This window comes from Gambusia affinis, linkage group LG12 (genome assembly GCF_019740435.1).
Source record: "Gambusia affinis linkage group LG12, SWU_Gaff_1.0, whole genome shotgun sequence".
Lineage (NCBI taxonomy): Eukaryota > Metazoa > Chordata > Actinopteri > Cyprinodontiformes > Poeciliidae > Gambusia > Gambusia affinis.
Genome location: NC_057879.1, coordinates 7,753,391 through 7,772,702, shown reverse-complemented (window position 1 = coordinate 7,772,702; position 19,312 = coordinate 7,753,391). Strand labels below are relative to the sequence as shown.

General features: G+C 40.9%; 1 protein-coding gene across 1 annotated transcript in view; it reads left to right on the top strand.

Annotated features, from left to right (window-relative positions):
• LOC122840704 overlaps positions 1 to 19,312 on the top strand; it is a 211,266-nt gene that overhangs the window by 15,837 nt on the left and 176,117 nt on the right. Inside the window, exon 2 of the mRNA XM_044133288.1 lies at positions 11,397 to 11,468. The gene's annotated coding sequence lies outside the window, so the exon portion shown is untranslated. The remainder of the gene's footprint in view (positions 1 to 11,396; positions 11,469 to 19,312) is intronic.

The window sequence follows — 19,312 nt, the reverse complement described above, 5'->3', positions numbered from 1 at the left end:
ATCGTTAATCGTCACTGTCGGTCGTTTTTTCGTTCACGTTAGTCAACATTTACCAATTTTGTTTTTGTTTTTTGTAGATAAATCTTCCCACCTAGAGGATTTATCTACTAGGTGAATAGACCCAAATGTAGTCACCATCTGCATTTTGGTTCTCCTTTAAAGCAAAACTATCAAAAAAGTATATGTTATGTTTCTTAGTAACCTAAACTTGCTTTAAACCACGCCAGTGTTATCCCAGACCGGTGTGCTGCATTTATCCTGAGATTAAATTACACATTTTGTGGATTATGTGTAGTAAACAGGTGACCTCTGAAGGTTGTAGTGATACTTATTTATGTGTAACAGAATAGGGGGAGGTTGAATACAGAGTAATAAGTAAAATGAATTTGGATTTGTATGATTTAAACCAATCACGGATTTTCTTTTGAATCTCTTCTGATGTTGGGGCTTATACTCTTACCTCTGTCATTGTTAGTCATTTCCACTCCAGATCTTCATCTCTTTTACAAGCTACCAAAACTGAAAACAGGCGAGGTCGAAACCCAAAACAATTTGTGCCCAAAATTCTTCCCTGACTTGCCTCTGTCAATGGGAGAAATAGAATATTTTTGTCTCATCTTGTTTCTTCTTTTAGAAGCAATTACAGCTTTTCTCTCACATCACTCAGCATTCCCCTGGCTCCTCTCTGTTTACCGCCATGAATGGCACATAATTTAAAAGCTGTCACCAGACATAAATTCAACTACAACACTGCAGGGAGACTGTTCCTTTGGCTGTGTGGGGGCCCCTTCGTTCTTATCCAGAAGTAAATAAAACAGATTTACCCAAACATGACAATTGCATGCTATCGTCGTTATGTTTTTTGGTTCACCCACCCCCCACCCCAAGTTTTTCTCTTCTCTGGACACATGCCGTGACGATGACTGCGCTTGCCGATCTTCAACTGACTCCCACGATGTGACTCATACATTTTAAGTCTATTTATGTTTTAAAGCCTTTCAGTTTGAAAAATATATTTTTTTTTTGTTCTCAGTTGGCCAGCTGAAGTGCCTCCGAATACCTAATTAGAGTTTCTCGGCCTTCTCGCGTTACGACGGACGCCCCTCCTTTTCCCCATAACATTTGATTCTGACGAACTATTTCAGCTCGCCTAGGCCTGTCACGATAGCAAATTTTGCTGAACGATTAATTGTCTCAAAAAACTATTGCGATAGACGATAGTATTGTTTGAAGACCTTTTTACACTGATTTAATGGAAATGACGTAATAATGCATGTGATTTCCTGCCAAAGATGGATGCACTTTATTTTCAAAAGAACACCTAACACTGGAACTTATAAACAAAATAAACAAAACAACCAAAAATAAAAATAAAATTGATTCCAGACTCCATTAACAAAAATGTACTTGAATAAAAACGAAATAACATAAAGCCAAAGTGTAAATAAATACTGCATTCAACCAAAAGAGTGCAGATTATGACATTTATATACCATATTGCCCTTCAGTAATTATTAGATTTAAATAGAGAAGATGGAACATCGACTACCTGATGCAATAGTTCACACTACGTTAGTTCACACCTACATTTTCCCCTTAAGACAATCTTAGAGTGTCAGCTGTTCTCGATGCAATTTGGTAACAGATCATCCTGTAGTGTGTGGTGTGTTACGGTAGATCGTTGTGGCCGCTCCGATCTAAATCAGGGGGTTTTCCCACTGGGATCGTTAACGCAGCCTGTTGAATGTGACAGGTAGCCAATCAGAAAGCGCAGATTCTCCTCCTGCTTTCTGAGGGGAAATTACCGAGGGGAATCCCAAACAGCTGACACGGCTGAAGTCCAGCGGACATTGGAGATGATATGAGGAAACAACATTAATGTTTATAAAATATTTGGTGCAAAGAATATAGAAATGACGAGGGGAGGAGTTGGAGCGAAATCGCTACGTTGATGAACCCGGTAACTTTTCAGCTGTTCTTCGTTAACGTGACATAAAAAGGTTCTAATGATTTTCATTCAGTCAGGACGTTACGCTGACACTAGAGCCACATGCGTTGCAGATAGATTGTAGTAAAGCATTGATTAATGCCTGGTTTTAAAATTAGTTAGCTGGACTTGTAGCCATTATGTTGTGCCCACTGTCGGCACATCGAACCCGATGGAACCGTTATACCCAGGATTTCTGTCGGCTAATGTGTGATCTCTCAGATTTTGAAAATGGGCCGACAATCGACTGACAGCACTAAGATGGTGTAGTGCACATATGTCAGAGTCAAGGCCCGCGGGCCACATCCGGCCCGCGAGAAGATTTTCTACGGCCCCTGGGATGATCTTGATTTATTATTAGAACCGGCCCGCACCCCGTCTGAAAAAATGCGAGATGCACACCCCTCCCCGTTCGATCCTCGCGCGCTAACCCCGTCCGCAGGAAATTTACGAAGGCTTTGGTCCGATGTACTAGACCAAATGCGTCATTTAAAAAAATCTCAATGAACATTCGATCAGTCCGGCCCTCGGCTTGTAGCTAAATTTTTTATTTGGCCCTCCGTCCATTTGACTTTGACACCCCTGGTGTAGTGTGAACTGGACATTACACTAAGGAAATGAGGAAGGGAGGGTCAGTGGAGAGCAGCGGAGTTGAGCCTTTTTTCATTTAGCGTCATCAACAGAAAGAGAAAAAGGCTGGAAGAGACGATAACGGCGATAATTAAAATGACGTAGATAGTTTTAATTTATCGTACGATTAATCGATTTCTCATTTATCGTGACAGGCCTAAGCTCGCCTCGTCTTTAGTGCTTGTGAGGGTGTCGGGCCTCTTCTCAGAGGTTTTTCCCTTCTGGTGTTTTCGCAGCAACAACTATACACTAATGCATTCTGCTCTACTTTTGTCACAGTCCCTCTCTACGCACCTGCACCAAACAGGCCGTGACACGGAACACGGTAAATGTCAGCAGACACAAGGAGGAAAGGCGAGTGATGATCGGATATTTCTCTGATCCGTACATATGGAGTCAATCAGATGTCTGCGAGTGAGGCTCCTCTCTCTTTTTGTGTTATTGCATGAGGTACAGTTGGAGTTGGAGCCGAGACGTGGGGAGTGTGTGGGTGTTGTGGTGTGACACATCTGGGTAAAGTGACATGAGGAGGTCCTGATAGATTTGGGCTGAGCGGGAGCTTGTTTCTGTTGTGCTCCGTCAGGCGGAGGCTCCTTCCACATGCCTGCCTAATGCTCCTGATAACTGCTACCTAGCCTGAAGCTGCTCTGCGTCTTTATCTAGACAGAGCAGCTCAGAAGTTTGCACACACCCATCTATGCCATGAGTGTCTTTGTTTTGTGCTATACCGTTCCTTTTTGATGAACTGATAACAGATTACAGGTTCAATGATTTCTAAAAACCAAACAAAAGCAAAATTATTGCTCTTGTTTGCGTATAACCTGGACTCATCTGTAGATAAGTCTTTTAGTACGTTGTACAGAAGGTTTTTGGTAGCCATCTTCAAGCCTCTTTCATTGTTCTGATTGGATTTGTGATCAATCTTCAAATCAAAAATGGCATCATGTCGTTGGTGTAACGTCAAAGAAATGCCTACATCACCACGGAGACGGACTTTTATCATGCGTCAATCCAGGCTGGTGGAAACAGCTACTGAGCTTTGCCATAATGGGATGTTCCTGAACCCCTGAAGACCGAACTTCTCCTATCCTGAACTGCAAAACTTATGAATGTTCAGTAAGGTTGAGATCCCAGAGATTCGATGTTAGCCTCTTCCATCCCTTCCTCCACCAGTTTTGATGCGCAATTGGGATCATTGTCCTACTAAGAGTACACTAGTGTAACATTTCAACCACTTAGCTTTTGATTTTAGGTAAATTTGAAGAATGTCAAGATGGTCCGTTTTTAGTTTTTCATTCTCTTTTTGCAATGTTGATGAAAGAGCTCCTTAGCTTGATGTTGCTACCACCAGGCTTTACATTCACGACAGTGTTCTTTGGATTGTGTGATGAAATGACTCAACTTTTCTTTTGAGTGACGATGCATGTTTCCTGCAAGTCATTTGACTTGTTCATGTGGACAAGTTTCATTTAAGCTTGAAGGTGCCAATTTTGGAGCGAGTGCTTCTATGTTGATTGGCACCCCCTCTGTTCAATTTAACATTACATTTTAATCTGTAAAAAAAAACCCTTAACTTCCATCTATTGCCGGTGACTTTGCTCTTCGAGCTGCTTCCAGATTTTGCTAGGCATAAGACCTTGTGGTTCCTAGGTTTGTTCCTGGGCATCCTAATGAGTTTTCTCACGTCTACCATTAACCGTTTGGGTCAGCGTGTTTAGACTTTGACTCAACTGGGTTCTTCAACAAACACAGATCAGAACCCACTTTGTACTGCAAACATTAAACTTCTGGAAAGCCCCTGACCTCAACGCCATTGAAAATTCCAAAATCTGCTTAAGAATCATGTCTGCATCAGAAAACCAGTCAGTTTAATTCGGCACTATCGTCAGTTCAATAAAAATGGTTCAAGTGCATATGCAAAGCTCCCAAATTAATGAGACTCATGTACATCACCGGATGCTTATGACTATCTCTGCATGCATAGGTGTGTGTCTCTACAGGCAACGGGTCAAAAGTGCAGGCAGCAGTGCAGAGTGTACTCTGAAATGTGCATGTGTGACATGATTTGTGAGTCCGGCAGAAGATGGAGGGTGTGAGATTAAAAGGACGCAACACAAGGACGTGAGAAAAGACCTGCCTGACGCCTTTGCATGCAAAATGGCCAAAAAGCCCTCAGTTGATGAATGAAAGCGTCAGTGGCAAAAATGCAGTATGACCATGAAGTTGACAGTAAGAGCGACATTGAGCCCAAACAATTTCCATTTTCTGTTGAATTTCATTTCTCTGTTTCTTTAACCAACGCGCGTCTCAAGGTTAGCTGCTAGGTTGTGCTGCTTGTGTGTGTAGTGTGCTGAGGTCTGGAGTGTTTTGTGCCTGTGCACAGGAGTGGGTATGTATACGCATGTGTGTGTGTGTGTGTGTGCGTGCGTGGGTGTGTGTGTGTGTATGGGTGTGTACGTGAGTTGGGCTCCCAGTGGGAATTGTATTTCGGTTGCTCAAGCCTGACAGATAACAGCCCACCCTGCTCGTCACATCAATTATTGAGGGGACGGGAAATTGATCGGCTCAAACAGTGAATGTTACCCTCTCTTGCTAGTCTACTCGGGTTCTGTTTTTTTTTTTCTTCTTCCTCATACTCATGCTGTTTCCCCTACTTTATTCATCCTCCATCTATCTCTTCCTGCTCTTTTAATCCCTCAGTCGTCCTGTTTTGCTTCTCAACCTCTGTGCCTGACCCACTTCCTCAACAACTTTCTCTTCTCTTTGAATTTTCTGTTCTTTGGGATGCCATTGGCTGGCTTCTCTTGATATTTGCCTTATCCTACAGTCTTGCTCCAGGATATAGACAACTGCTTTGACTAAGTTTCTCAGTTATCCATGTAATTCGACTTCTGGTTTTCTGGCAAACTCTGCTCTGTTGTGTGTCAACACACCCAATTCTTATTCTCTTGCAGTCTGTACAAGCCCCTTTTCACCCTGCTTCATCCCTGCATCCTCTCTTTGCCAGCTAAACATCTTTGATCCGTCTCCCTTGCAGCTCTTTCTCACAGAAACTCAAGTGTTTGGTCTTTGTCGGGTCGACAATGCCCCTCAGAACCACGTGCTGCTAGCCAATGGGGATGTTTGCGTTCCTACAACAGTCGTCACCGGAATGAAAAAGGAGGCCTAATTTGAGCTCAGTTCATCATAGCGAGATTGCCCCGCTTTTATTGATAATTGCCTTTTTCCGTTCAAAGGGATGGGCGCTTAAGCTGTCAGCCGTGTAAACATGAGAGATGCAGCTGTTGCCACAATTAGCGTCTCACTTTCCCCTAATGAAAGGATTAATCCGCCAGCAAATCTCTCGGCTTCTTTTCAAATGCCAAGCCCCCCATTCAGCTCGCTGCCAGTGGAAGAAAGGCGGCCCATGTCGAACAAAATGGGACAATCTACAACCGGAGCCAAAAATCGCATTCATCGGCTCAGCCTGGTGTCACATCATCTGGGTCCCTTTGCTCGCTGCGGAACAAGAGAGACCCTTAACCAACTGCTGTTTGATGATTTCCTGAGTGCTGCCTTTGCAGTCGTCTGTTCTCACAGCGTGGCTCCTCTGCAGAGCCACCTCCGTCACCACGCCTTCAGCCTCTTTGCTCAGATCCATGCGCTCCGGCCCTGGAAACACAACACAGCCTCTTGTCAAAATCCCTCGTAACGGAGGGCTTTGCTTTCCGCAGACAGTTGAACGTCACTAAGTGAATAGCTGTCTCGTCCTGGAACAAGATGTGTCTGGCCAGCCTACAGTGAATGACAGACAACAGAGAATAGAGGAGAGCTTAGTCTATACCTTTGAAGCCATTGATTGGACTTATTGATTGGTTTTCTTTCTCTGCAACATACAGACAAAAGGCACAGGTGTGGAGTTGCCCCGCAAGATCAACTCCATTACGAATGCTTGCATCCCAACTCTTTGAGGTCAAGTGTTGTTCAGAAATAGGACCATAATTTACATCCAGTTATTTAAAGTGTAAGTCAGTCCAACTCAGAAGTCAGATTGCCTTGCAAAAGTATTCACAACCATTGACTGTTTGTTTTCTGACATTAAAACCTCTAATTTTAACATATTTTGTAAGAACTTTATTTGACAGATGAACACAAAGTTGGTCTATCATATAAGGATACCTATTTTCTAAAATGCTTTAAAAATAAAAGTCTAAACTTGCATTCACCTACACTACAAAAACACAAAATCTTACTAAGTATTTTTGGTCTAATTTCATGTGCAAATGTCTTATTACACTTGACATGCTAATTTCACAGATTTATTCACTTACAACAAGACATTTTCTCATGTCATAAGTGAAATAATCTGTCAGTGGAACTACCACTTTTCTTTTTATCAGTATTAGAAAAATACTTATTGAGATAGTCTTCTATATATTGCTGGAAAGTAAGTTAGTTTTTTCTTATTTCAAGTTTGCAAAGATATTTGTACCTAGAAACTACCCGAAAAATACTTGATACAATTTTGAGTTTTTGCAGTACATAATTTCCTAACAAAACTGAGCTAAGTGCCTTCAGATTTAATTTAATTAGTAAGTCCAGCTCACCAAAGTTTAATTTAATAATATTATTAATCCAGGTGTTTGTAGGTTTGAGAACATTCGCAAAAAAAACCGCATCATACAAACCAAAGGAGGAAAGAAGTTGAAGAAATTTATGCAGGATAAGTAAAACAAAAAGAAGATATCTTGAGGTTTAAACATCTCGCATAGCACTGTTCAATCTTTTATCTGAAAACGGAAAGAGTATGGGACAACTGCAAACTTTGTTAGACATTGTTGTCCATCTAAACTGAAGAAGAAAAATAATTGTTTAAAGAAATATTTTAAGATACTCTGTTTTAAAGTCTGCTCAGGTACCACCAAAATATTGAAATACATTTATATACTTTATGGCACAGACAACATTTTGAGTGGTGGAAAATACTTAACACGCTGAGGGAAGAATTTTAGTAAACCAGTAAAAGACATTTAGTAGCTCTAAAAGACTTTAGACTGGGATGGAGATTCACCTTGTAGGTTTAGACCCAATACATAAATTCCAATAAAACTCAATCTTGGCAAATGCTATTAAATTTGTCCAAGTGTTACATATTCAGGCAAACTACAGTCATATTCATGTTTCTTGTGCTTTAAATTGTTTTCCTATGTAGTGGTTGGCACATCCCCGCAATAAGCATACAGACTGGGGGTTAAAGTGGCGATAAGAAACCCAGTCTTACTTTAGCAGTCACCTGAGCCCTTAATGTCACATTTTGTGGCAACCAGCAGGTAATTCATCACAGTGACTGTCACATTGGCTCAGGTCTTCCAGCTCAGCCCTTTGATTTTGTGGCAAGAAGAGAGGCTAACACTTGGCAAGCTCACTCAGGTTAGCGTTGGGTATTAATCAACTGCAGGAGCTCTCTGCTCTCATGATCTTAAAACAGAGGGGATCTAACACGAAAATAGACAAAACACAGAATTAATAAAAAAACAGAATATTCTGGCATTCATTAAAGATATTAAAGTGATTTTTTACATCTTAGTCATATCAAAAGAAAAAAAAAGTATTTTCACACTTTGGTCTCAAGAATAAAATAATTGCAATGATGAGGCATGGAAATAAAATAAGATTTGAGAGAGTGCCCTTTGCAGTGTTATCAGATGACCCTGCAAAGTGACAAATTAAATAGGCAGATGGCAAGTTTTAGAAGGTGAAGTCATATAATTAGTGAACTGAATGATTTTTTCCTCCTAAATGCACATTTAGGAAGGAAGCCGTAATGAAGTTTCAAAGAATGGTTTGAAACTGAATATTAAAAATAAATCACATCGAGGCTAATGTAAATACTGCAGTTTAGCTAGATAATTTTTAAGATAGCATAATTATTTTTTCATGCGTTATGAGGATGAATTTACATTCTGTAGCAATAAACTCAGTGTAATGATCAAAAGTGTCTATATGTATTTGTATTGTAATTTTTTTCACCCCTACTGTTTCATTGAAGATCACTTGGATCATTTTGCATCTGTTGGATTCTGAATTTAATCAAAACATGTGTTCAGATGTTAGTTTCACTAACACAGACCTCCATCTTTATATCAATGAACTCTAGACGTCTTGTTTCGTGTTGCTCCTTGCGATGCCTTCGCTCTTTATCAGAGCAGATAAACACATCATGTGTTAAGTGAACCCGACCTGTTGTGAGTCCACACAGTTTCATCTTTACCTCACGTGTCACGGTTGGGCTAATGGCGCCGGTGACACAAGCGCACCTAGAAAGTCTGATAAAACGCAGACGTGTCAGTCATTTCATGAGGCTTTTATTGGATCTCTGTTTGTCTTTGCTTGGTTTTCAAGACCGCTTCAGGGCTAACAGATGGTGAAGTTTCACCATGCGGCTCTGTCACAGTAGAAAAGAAATAAACATGGTTGTTTTTGGTTGGTTCTCAGAAACAAAAAAAGAGATTTCTGGGAAAAGCGTAGTGGAATCATCTAAGTTATTCCACGATTATTTAGTCCACATAAATCATGCATTAAGCATCATAAAGTGATTAGTGCTGGGAAAAAAATGGAGATATTTAAAAAAACACAGTGGATTTTCTTGGTAGGTTCGGTTTGGATGTGGAGTACCAATTAAGAGTAATTTTTTTAATTTTTTAATTTTTTTTTTTTTTTAAAGATCACTATCAGAGTCTCTGCTGATACTTACTGTTGGTCTACTGTTTGCCATTTTATCCCAGACTCACTTGCACAAGCAGTCACAATTTTTGAATTGGGCTATATGGGCAGTTGCCCAGGGCGGCAGTAGAAAGGTTGTGCACTAGAAAATGAAACTTAGTGTTCTTGATAGGTTTCCCATTGGTTTTATGTACGTGTAGATGAGAATAGGGAAACTACATTATGTTGTGTCAGTGAGATGGCACTAAATTTTATCCCACACTAGAATATCTGATCATTTCTTCCGTTGTCATCGGTTTGGTTTGGGAGGCAGTTTTCACGTTTACATGTTTACTGCTTGCAACTCATGTTAGAGGCTGTGAATATAATTTTGTTGATCTATCATGTTTTATTTTTTCTTTAGATTTGAAGTGTTTTCTTCTTCTTTTTTACACAGTGGGGCCTGTTGTTTAGCCACAGGTACAATAAATGCATCAGGGTTATTTTTCTTTTTATTGTATCATATAGATTAGCTGAGAAAGGAAAACACATTTAGCACTTTAAAATCAGTCTGTTGTGAAAGATGGCCCTCCTGGCTCACACTACCAAGTGCAGTCGTATGCAGCTACAACCGACTCTATTTTGAACTGTACTTTGTTATTAGTATATTGATTGATTTTAAGAGCCCTGGATAAAGCAGCCATTATTGGTCAGAGTATAAAGCCTAGTTAAGTGTCTGCTCTCTGTCTATTTTTAATTTATTTGCTCTGAGCTGCAGGGCTTTGCAGAATGCTAGTTAATTATCTTATTTGAGTTCTGAAAACTGTGTTTGTAATTACAGCCAAACACATCCAATTGAATTTTTATTATGTATTAATTGGAATATGTAAGTTAAAACCCAAATGCCCTTAAATCAAATATTCAACTTAAGAATTGATCAAAACAACGACTGAAAGATACAATTACTGAGAACTTTGTGGCGCCTGGCTTCCAGGAGTCTCACTGGCTCACCGGACCAAACGTTAGCAGTGGAGAAATAATTATAAATATGTATGCAAACAGTGTTTGTACTGATTTTTCAAATGCGTATCTACTTGGGAAGTGAGCCATGAAAGGACAGTTTTCAGACTTAGTCAACAGTTAAATTCTCTCAGCATGTAGGAGCTCTTAAAGCGGGAGAAATGAATTCGCAAGCAAGAAGAAGCCAAAGCACACCAGCCGTAGGTTCTGTTTACCTGTGATTTAATATTAATAGATCATTGATCCAATAAAATGCAATCTGCAACAGCCTGAAGTTTGCTACATACATGAAATAAAATTACATTGCCCGTTGTATTCCCATCAACAAAAGCAATCAGTAAGTGTCAGGTAAATACAAATTGCATTTAAAAGAACATGACAGATATTTTCCATTTGCACCAAAAGTCAAAACGAGGTCATCTAAAAGTTTTTCAGCCTTTCAGGAACATCAACATGATTGTAATTTGTTATTTTGGTAAGAAAGACCACAATGACAGAACATGTTATCTCCTTCCTCCATTTTGGTAAAAATAAAGTGATAGTGTTGTCAATCATGCATGTGTATATGCTGCTCAGTATGCTAATGGCAGAGAAACAACTTGCAGATGCAGGAAAACTGTTTATCCGCTGTCATCGGTGGCTATGCTAACTAGCCTGAGCATTTATGGCAGACTCCGGTTTGGGGAACTATCTGCAGCACAGCAGAGAGAAGGGAGGACGGAGTTGGATGAGAATGCATGAGAGTGATTGGCAGCACTAAGCTCCTCCTCCTGGCTCTGATTGGTTGTTTCTGACCGAGTGGTGTATTTCTGCATGTGGCAGTAGGACTGCAGGGAGCTGGTTTTCTCACAGATTACCTGCCTCATTTTATTCTGTCATGACAGTGGCAGTTTTAACAAATGTCTAAAAAATCACATATTTTCTAATAAAAGTAAAATTTTTCCACAACAGCACCAAATAATCATAGTTTAATACACTTGGTTGCATCACAAGTTTAGTATTTATTTTTTTGGCGCAGTCTGTAGACTGGATTCAAGGGTTTTATCTAACCATCTCTCCTTATCTTCTGTTTTTGTAGCTTGTGCCAGAGTGATTGAACAGAAAAATTGGATGAAGCAAAACCACCTGGGAAAAATCTATGGACTATGAGGTAAGAATATGCAAGATTACTTGGTAGCCACCAGCTAATCAATTTAGCCCCTGTCTTGACCTTCACAGATGAGGTCTAGTTTGTTGTGTTTATCTTTCTGTCTGAGGTCTGAATGTCCGCCCACAAACCTGACCATTTAGGTTTACCCCCCTTGTCATATATTCCTTTTCTTTCTACCTGAATACTGATCATTAATGATGTTTCATCTGTGACACTGAAACATTTAGATTCAGAGCCAGGACTGATTATCTGCTTGTTTTTAATCAGTTTTTTGTTTTTTTGTTGTTGTTGTAATTTTATGTCTCACGATGCGTCTCCCTTGTTGTTTTCTCTGCTTGACCTAAACCAAGCAAGGTCCCTCAATCAAGGTCTATTTGAGTGAAGGATTAGATCTCAGCCGCCATACAGATACATAAACAGTAATTGTCTTAATCCCTTGTTCGCACACATCTTTATCTCTGTCATCTTTAGCCTCGTCGTAAGGCTACCTAGTTCTCCACAATCCTCCACATCTATTCATTCACTGTAATTTAGAGCTCCTCCACTGACCTCAGTGGTAGCCGGCTCATCTTAAAGCCCAAGATTACACAACTGCCCTTCTCCGTATCTCCACCACTTCATCTCGGACTCTTCGGCTCTCTCTTTGCTAATCCAAGAGTATTATCTCTCAGCTTTGACTGTCTCCCAACTGTCTAATTCGTTCCCCCACCCCACCGTTTGCCCCCCCCCCAACCTCCACCATACCCACCCCGCCCTTCTTCCCTTCCGCCCCCTCCTCTCTCTCTCCTGGTTTTTTGCGTTCAGCGTTTCAGAGCGAGTTTATTGCTATGACAGGCGATCATCAGTAGAGGCCGCAGCGTTTAATGGCTGTAAGCACGCACCGCCGACACGCACGCCGGTCTGTGTGTTTCAGCGCGAAGCGGCACAAGCAGCAGGGTCAGCGCACACAAACACACACGCAGTCTCTTTCACAGCTGAGTGAGCATCCTGCTCCCTACATGCTCCCCTTCTCTCTGGCTGCGAAGGAGCAAAGGAAGGAGAAGAAAAAAAAAAGTCTGGCCTGGACTTCAGCTGATAGTAACTAATGACTGTCTGATTAGTTCATTAGTCTGGCTCTCCATTGCCTGCCTGCTGGAGTCAGAGCAGTTTACTTTTTTTTTTTTTTTTACTGTAGATCAACTTCATGCACAAAAGCCACCCACGGTCTTCGAGCTCTATCTCCCCCTGCTTTGTTATGCTGCTTCGCATGATGCTTTGAGCAAGGCGAAAGGATTTCGCCTTGGAGAAGTTCCCGGACCGATTGTTGAATTTTCTCCTTTTGTCTTAGCTCACATCGTCGATCTCAGCTGGCCAACAGCTGCGAACAGCTGAGCCTCGATTTCATTGCTCGACATCGAGGCCCAGCAAGAACCAGATACGGCTAGACTCCACCGTTTTAGTTTTAGCAAGTGGAGTGAACGGGATTATCTGCCACCCAGCTGGAGAAATGTTCAGATTTGAAACGCAAAGAAAATAGGATGCTGCACGTTGTGGTGTCGTCTACCAGTGAGGATTCCCAGCACCTTTTATTTTTGTGAGTTTGACAGAAACACTCACCTTTATCTCAACCTCCCCCAGTTCTGCCTCTGATAACTGTGACTGTTTTCTATCAACTCCTGACAACATACCCATAAAGTGAACCAAACAATCTGTCAGGAAACAAGTTAGAGGCAGAGCGAGTGGGATTTTGCAAGAAAACTGTAATATCGCGAATGAATGAGATGCCTGAAGTCTGATATTTGATTTACCTCCGTCAATGATTCATTCCCTAAAAACCTTTTTGTTTTTTCCTGAAAACTGTTTATCTGTCTCACAACATGCATTTGTAGCCTCTGAGATTACATTTTTCTCAATCAGTAAATGTCAGTGTCGCACAATAAATGGAATTACAGCAAAACGCTGCACTATCAGTATATGCAAATCTGTAATTGCAAATAGCTGCATGGATTGAATGTTTGCTGGATCGCAACAATTCTAGTTCTGTCCAATAAAACTTGTCAATCATATTTGGCCTATTGACCAAGACCATACTGTTCTGAGAAAGAAGTGGAGGCATCGTGCAACATGGCAGACATGAAAAGGTGAGGGAGCGCAAAAGGTCATGACCTTCCCAGCAAGATATAGGCTGGCATGTTTCGTCTAACCGTACGTAAAAACTAGATGGTTTTGTGGTATCAGAATTTTCAAAAAGAAAAAGTTTGAATAAGAACAATTTACATGATTGCTTTTATCCAAAAGAATAACACAAACATAAAAAAAATTATTATTCTGATAATCTTTTATTACTTCTGTGTAAACTTGAGCTGAAATGTGGAATAAATTTTCTATAAATTTTTACTTTGAATTTGTTATAACTTTGGCTGTTTTGCTTTGTAGAGAACAATATTAGCTTATAAAGGTAGCTAGCCTTTGTAAGTACGCTAGCTGTCTTACAAAAGCTAGCTACTCTCTGTAAGTAGGCTACCTTCATAGCTAGCTTACTTACTAGCCACAGTCATGCTACTTTTTGCTTGATAACTGTAGTGTTTGAAGTAATGGCGTCCTAATACGAGTGTCTCTCCTTCAGTTTAAGCTTCCTCACATGATTGTCTGTGCTTTTGTAAATATTTTATATTGGGTATTTACAGCAACAGTTGCATTTGTCTTTATTGCTCGAAAGTGCTGCAGCCTTCTTTCAGGCAACTGACCATCAGTGCACATCAGCAGTGTTAAATCATGATCACGCTGACACTTTATATGGCTTCAGAGAGAGATGCCATATGAAGAGTTTTTAAACTGCTGCGATGGTGTGATAAAGCTTTTTAAAACCTTGATATATCATCATGTCTTGACATATTTCTTGAACCTTTTAAACTCCTGCCATCATGGATCAACATGAAGACTTAAATAAATCAAATCTATTTTATAAGATATTCTTTTCTAATTTTTTTTGGAGTCTGTTGATGATTCAACTGGTTCCCATCTCCAGTAGTCAATAAGCGAGACATTATTAGGGCTTCTCCTCATTCTTTAAAGATTTGCCAATCATTACTGCAGCTCTCTTATTGTTTTGCCATGTTTCTGACTAAAAACAGGAAACATTTAGTCTGATTTAATGTGAGAAAAAACTGTTTCTTCAGTGAGTCTCTTCCATTGAAGGCACGTATTAATTAAAGGGAATCAGATTGTTTTGCTGGTTTGCTGGTGTTCACCGTCATCTTCACGGTTCCGTCTGTAGTCAAACATCGAAAAACAAAGTGACGTTAGGAGTCTTCCACTTGGCCGAGAAGGTCGAAGAGCGAGATGAAACAGAGAGGGGCTGTCGAGCTTCGAGGTTGGCTTGCTTTGTGCAGGAAAGCGAGCCAGCTAAATGGATGTGAAGAGTCAAACATGATTGAGAAGAGCGGTGGGAGATGGAGTGGAAGGCTTGATAAAAGACTGTAGGGAAGCAGTGGGGGGGAGAGGGTGTCCTAAATGAGAACAGTAACCTGTGGAGGGCGATAAGAGCTGGCAGATGGGTACGGCGATAAATAGGCAGATGGGTGGTTAGATAGATGAAGAGGGCTGATTTGCCGAGATGGAGAGTTTGGGAGAGAAGATGGGCAGATGGGGTACAGAGATACAGCAGAAGTCAAGCCAAACTTTCTTCCTGCGCAAACACTTCAGAGCTAAGTGTTTTATTTTTTTGTTTGTTTTTCTGTTTCTTTTCCTTGTTAGCTGCCCTTTTGCTTCGCCCTCTTACATTCGGCCTCCGTTTCCTGCCCTTCCTCCCGTGCGCTCACTCTGCCGTCCTCTCCCCTCGCCGTTTTCTCCTCAGCCACCGCCGCACTCATGGGATATTTTTAATAGAATTAGGCCGCCCTTGTTATCGGCGGAGCGGGTAGCCGGCGAGTGAGGCGAGATTGAAACAGCGATTTCCAATTTGAGATTGTGTCACACACATCCACCCGTGCGCAGATAGCATCGACGAATCACCAGCCACCATCCCACTCTCCCTCTCCCAGGCTCTCACCCGGATATTTCGGCCGCGCTCGGTTTCCCCTCCTCCTTCCGCGCATGCAGGGCTACATCTAAATGCATCCATGCTCGCTCTCTGTCGCACCGGATTCCCCGGCTCCTTTTGACAGTTTATCTCCCTGTCTCCCTCGCTCTCATCTGGGCCGCATGCAGAACACATCTCTCTTTCTTCTCCCGGGCCCTCGCTCACTTTAGAGCCTCGCGAATGCTGCCTCTTCTCCGTTTTTACACTCGGTCTTCATGTCTTTTCCCACTCCTCCCACACTTGCTTCCACCTCTCCGTTTGCTTTTTCTCCTTTCCTGTTATTCCGCCTCTCCCTTCCCACACCACCTCCTCGTCTTCTGCCTCCGGTTCCTATTTTATCGCATTCAAAGTTGTCCCCCCACTTGAAAATGTTCCCCCTTCATTCATCCTCTCTTCCCTGCTTCCTCAATTCACTGGATCTCTTTGGGTTGCCTTGTCAGGTCTCCGTGTCGCTGTTGTACCTCTGGAGATCCATAATGTTGCGTGTTCATTGAGTTCAGTCAGAGTGAGTGTGTGCAGTGTGGGCGTTTGTCAGGTCATTTACTGTTTTCTATGGCCAGAGGGTCCTTTCTCTTTGCCACGGCGCCACAAATCCACCTTTTGATACAACTCGGCTGAATTGCTTCCTAATGCGCTGCCCTTATTATAACTCCCAGCATATCGGCATGGCAACATTAGTTGAAATCTCGCCATGCAGCCTCTCATCACACAGAGATCCGATTCATTATTCACATTGGGATGAAGTTTACGACACAATCGCTCTAAAACTTAGAAAATACGAAAGCCAAATTTACTGACTCACTCCTATTCAGATTTGGTTTAACCAACATCTAAAGACAAAGTTTCTCTTCTGCCTTGAAATGCAAATGAAGCTTTGTTGCATAAATGTATGCTATATAAAGTGCAGTGTTAAAGTGAACAAAAATTTGGCTTCCTAAAAGTAGAATTTATTGAGTTATTCTATTTTTTAACACCAACATCAATAGTTGGAAGAGTAGAGCTACAAACTAACTTTCGCAGCTGTACATGTGCCTCACAAAATGTAAGTCTGTTTTTCAGGGGGGTTTTAAATATGTAAGAGCTTCATGCACATTTTCCTTGGCAAATGTGCAGTCAAAACATCAAAAGCACAGTTGGATAAAGAAGTTTGGATTTTCGCTGGAGCTGAAATGATTCTTTTTATGACTCAATGATGCTGTTTTCCCTGTCAGTATATTAGTGGAAACTGCATCTCCAGTGCCTCCCTAAAAGGTTGAGTTAATTTTAGTTTTCATATTTCCCCAAATTGAAAGAGGGATTTTCAAGACGGGCTTGTTTGTAAAATATCTTGTCTTTTTATTTATTTATTTATTGATTTATTTTAAACTGAGCCTTATGCTACGTGATATATTTACACAACAGTTCTGTCTCTTCGTGATCGTGCCCCAGTCTGATGGTTTGTCACGATTTGGAAAAGTTACAAAACCACTTCCTTTTTCCGTCGCACCATTTCCAAAGTTCAAATTAAACGGGTGTATAAGATGGCAGAGGAAGTTTGGAATAGAGTTTTCTTTTTAGTGGCATAGTGTGCCCTGTGTTTTGATTTCTGTCTGTTTAGGCATACTCTATCATCCCCAGACATTTCACCTCATTTAGGAAAGATAACCTGATGGAAAAGTCATATCTTGCAAACTAAAGGAGCTCCGTTGTTACTATTGCTAAGGTAGTGCTTTAATAAAACCACATCTACTAGAATTAGAGGAAGCTAACCTGTCTTTGCTAAGCAGGAGAGTGCTAGCTAGCCAACTAAGCTAATAATCTGGCTAGTTAACTAACCATAATGACTCCTGTCAGACTCATATGACTCTTTGAGGAGCTGAACAACAAGAAACAATATTCCGTGTTACAAGTTAATTAAACTAAAGACTAACTTAAACTTAAATTCAGCTGATGTTTAGTCCATATTTCAGTCTTCTAGAAATTTTTTGAAACAACCTACAGATTTAGCTTACATTGACTTTAAATTGAAATTAGTACTTATGACAGAAGTGAAATTTAATTTGTCTCTTCTAAATATTTGTAGCGCAACCAACCTTATTTGTAAATCACTGTCGCGGACTAATTTTTAGCGGGTGACTGTCGACATTTGCTTGTGTTGTCTTTCCTTTTGGTTGTTGGAACACTCTATCAAATATGTAGACAGCAGAAAAAGGAAATTTAGACCTGGATGTCCTGAACAATGGGATTCCCTGAAGTTTGTCTCAGTAATGCACTCCATTCATCCCTCCTGGAGGAAACATTCAATTTCATTTTGAAGAAGTCCTCAGCGCAAAACATCTGCCTTGATGCTTTTTTTTGTTGTTGTTGCTCAGAACGGCATACTGATTATTATGACTATCATATTTTCTGCAGGGTCAAGTGTGTCGCATGGGGACGGTAGTGATAAAGACAGAAAAATCACAGGATAAAGACCTTGAACATCTCACGTTTGATGCTACATCTAAAAACAAGCAAAAACCCCACTGGTTGGTTTAGCTCAGTGGCGTAATGTCGACAGCAACCTTGCAGATGGATGCGTTTCTGGTTCTTGAAAATGACACCACCCATCGTGACAATAAATTTTAACCATTAAAGCACGAAGCAGATGTGATGTCCCGAGTCCTCTAGCAGAAACCGTAGGAACAGCTGTGAGTCGGTCAGACTTCCAAGTAAGATTTGCAATAATCCCCACCAAAGAAAGAACAACAACAGATCGGAGCGCCTTTGTGCGCAGATGGCACATATTTCCTTTAAAGACAAGGAATCATCAGTTTGTTGACTTCAGTGTTTCGTTTGTGAACTTCGTGATTTTGTCCAGGCAGGACAATGCAGAGCTTTAGGTTATTCTGCTAGAGACTCTCTCAACTTACAAGAATTAACAGCAGTATTTCATTTTTAGCAGGAAAACTATTGAGGAGAGTTTTTTGTTCAAGGACAATTTCCTCGAATGATTGGTTTCAGGATATGAGTGTGCACATGAGTGTGCACATGAGTGTGCAGAGTCATGATTGTCAGCATTGGGCATCAGAGATTTTGGTTTTTTTCTCCTACTACTCGACTACTAGAGTATTCATTCTAGAAGAATATTCATGTGTTTTATTGAAGGACTTCAATTAAAAACATACAAACCACATATTTTCTAAATGAAAACTCTCAAAATAACCCGTCGGTGTACTTTAAGGCTTCTGTGACGTCACTAAATGTGGAAGCTCGTTTTTGGGGAGGGTACATTTTATTTCAGTTCAACAAAGTCTCACAACAAAACAGCAAAACGAGCATAAAAACCGACCACGACACGTTGTTCTATAGATTATGTGCTGTATCCAAAGACAGCGTGTGTAATTTATTCTGAAAGGTCTGGCCTGCAGCTCTAAAAGCACCTAGGTGTCAGTACATGCTCTCTAAAGCTCGTCAGGGGATAAAAAGAAGTGGAAAGGAGTTTTTAACATTTGCTGTCAAGCGCCCACATGCAGCTGGTTGGAGCTGAAGAGACTCCGAAGACTTCTAATCTTCCACTTTGCGCTTTCTAGGTTCAAATTTTTACTGCTGAATTGCTTTATATGTGAACGGGAGAACAAGATGGTGGAAAAAAAAAATCCATTCTTTGCTTAATTGCGTTTGGGTATCTGCTCGCTAAAGTAACTTTTTACCCCTAGGATTGCTGCAGGCTTTTTCTCAAAGAAGTGGAGAAAGGAGGAGGCGCAGCGGGGTGCAGTGGGGGATGAAACAACAGACTCTGCTTCTTTTAAAGCTGCTCTTGTATTCC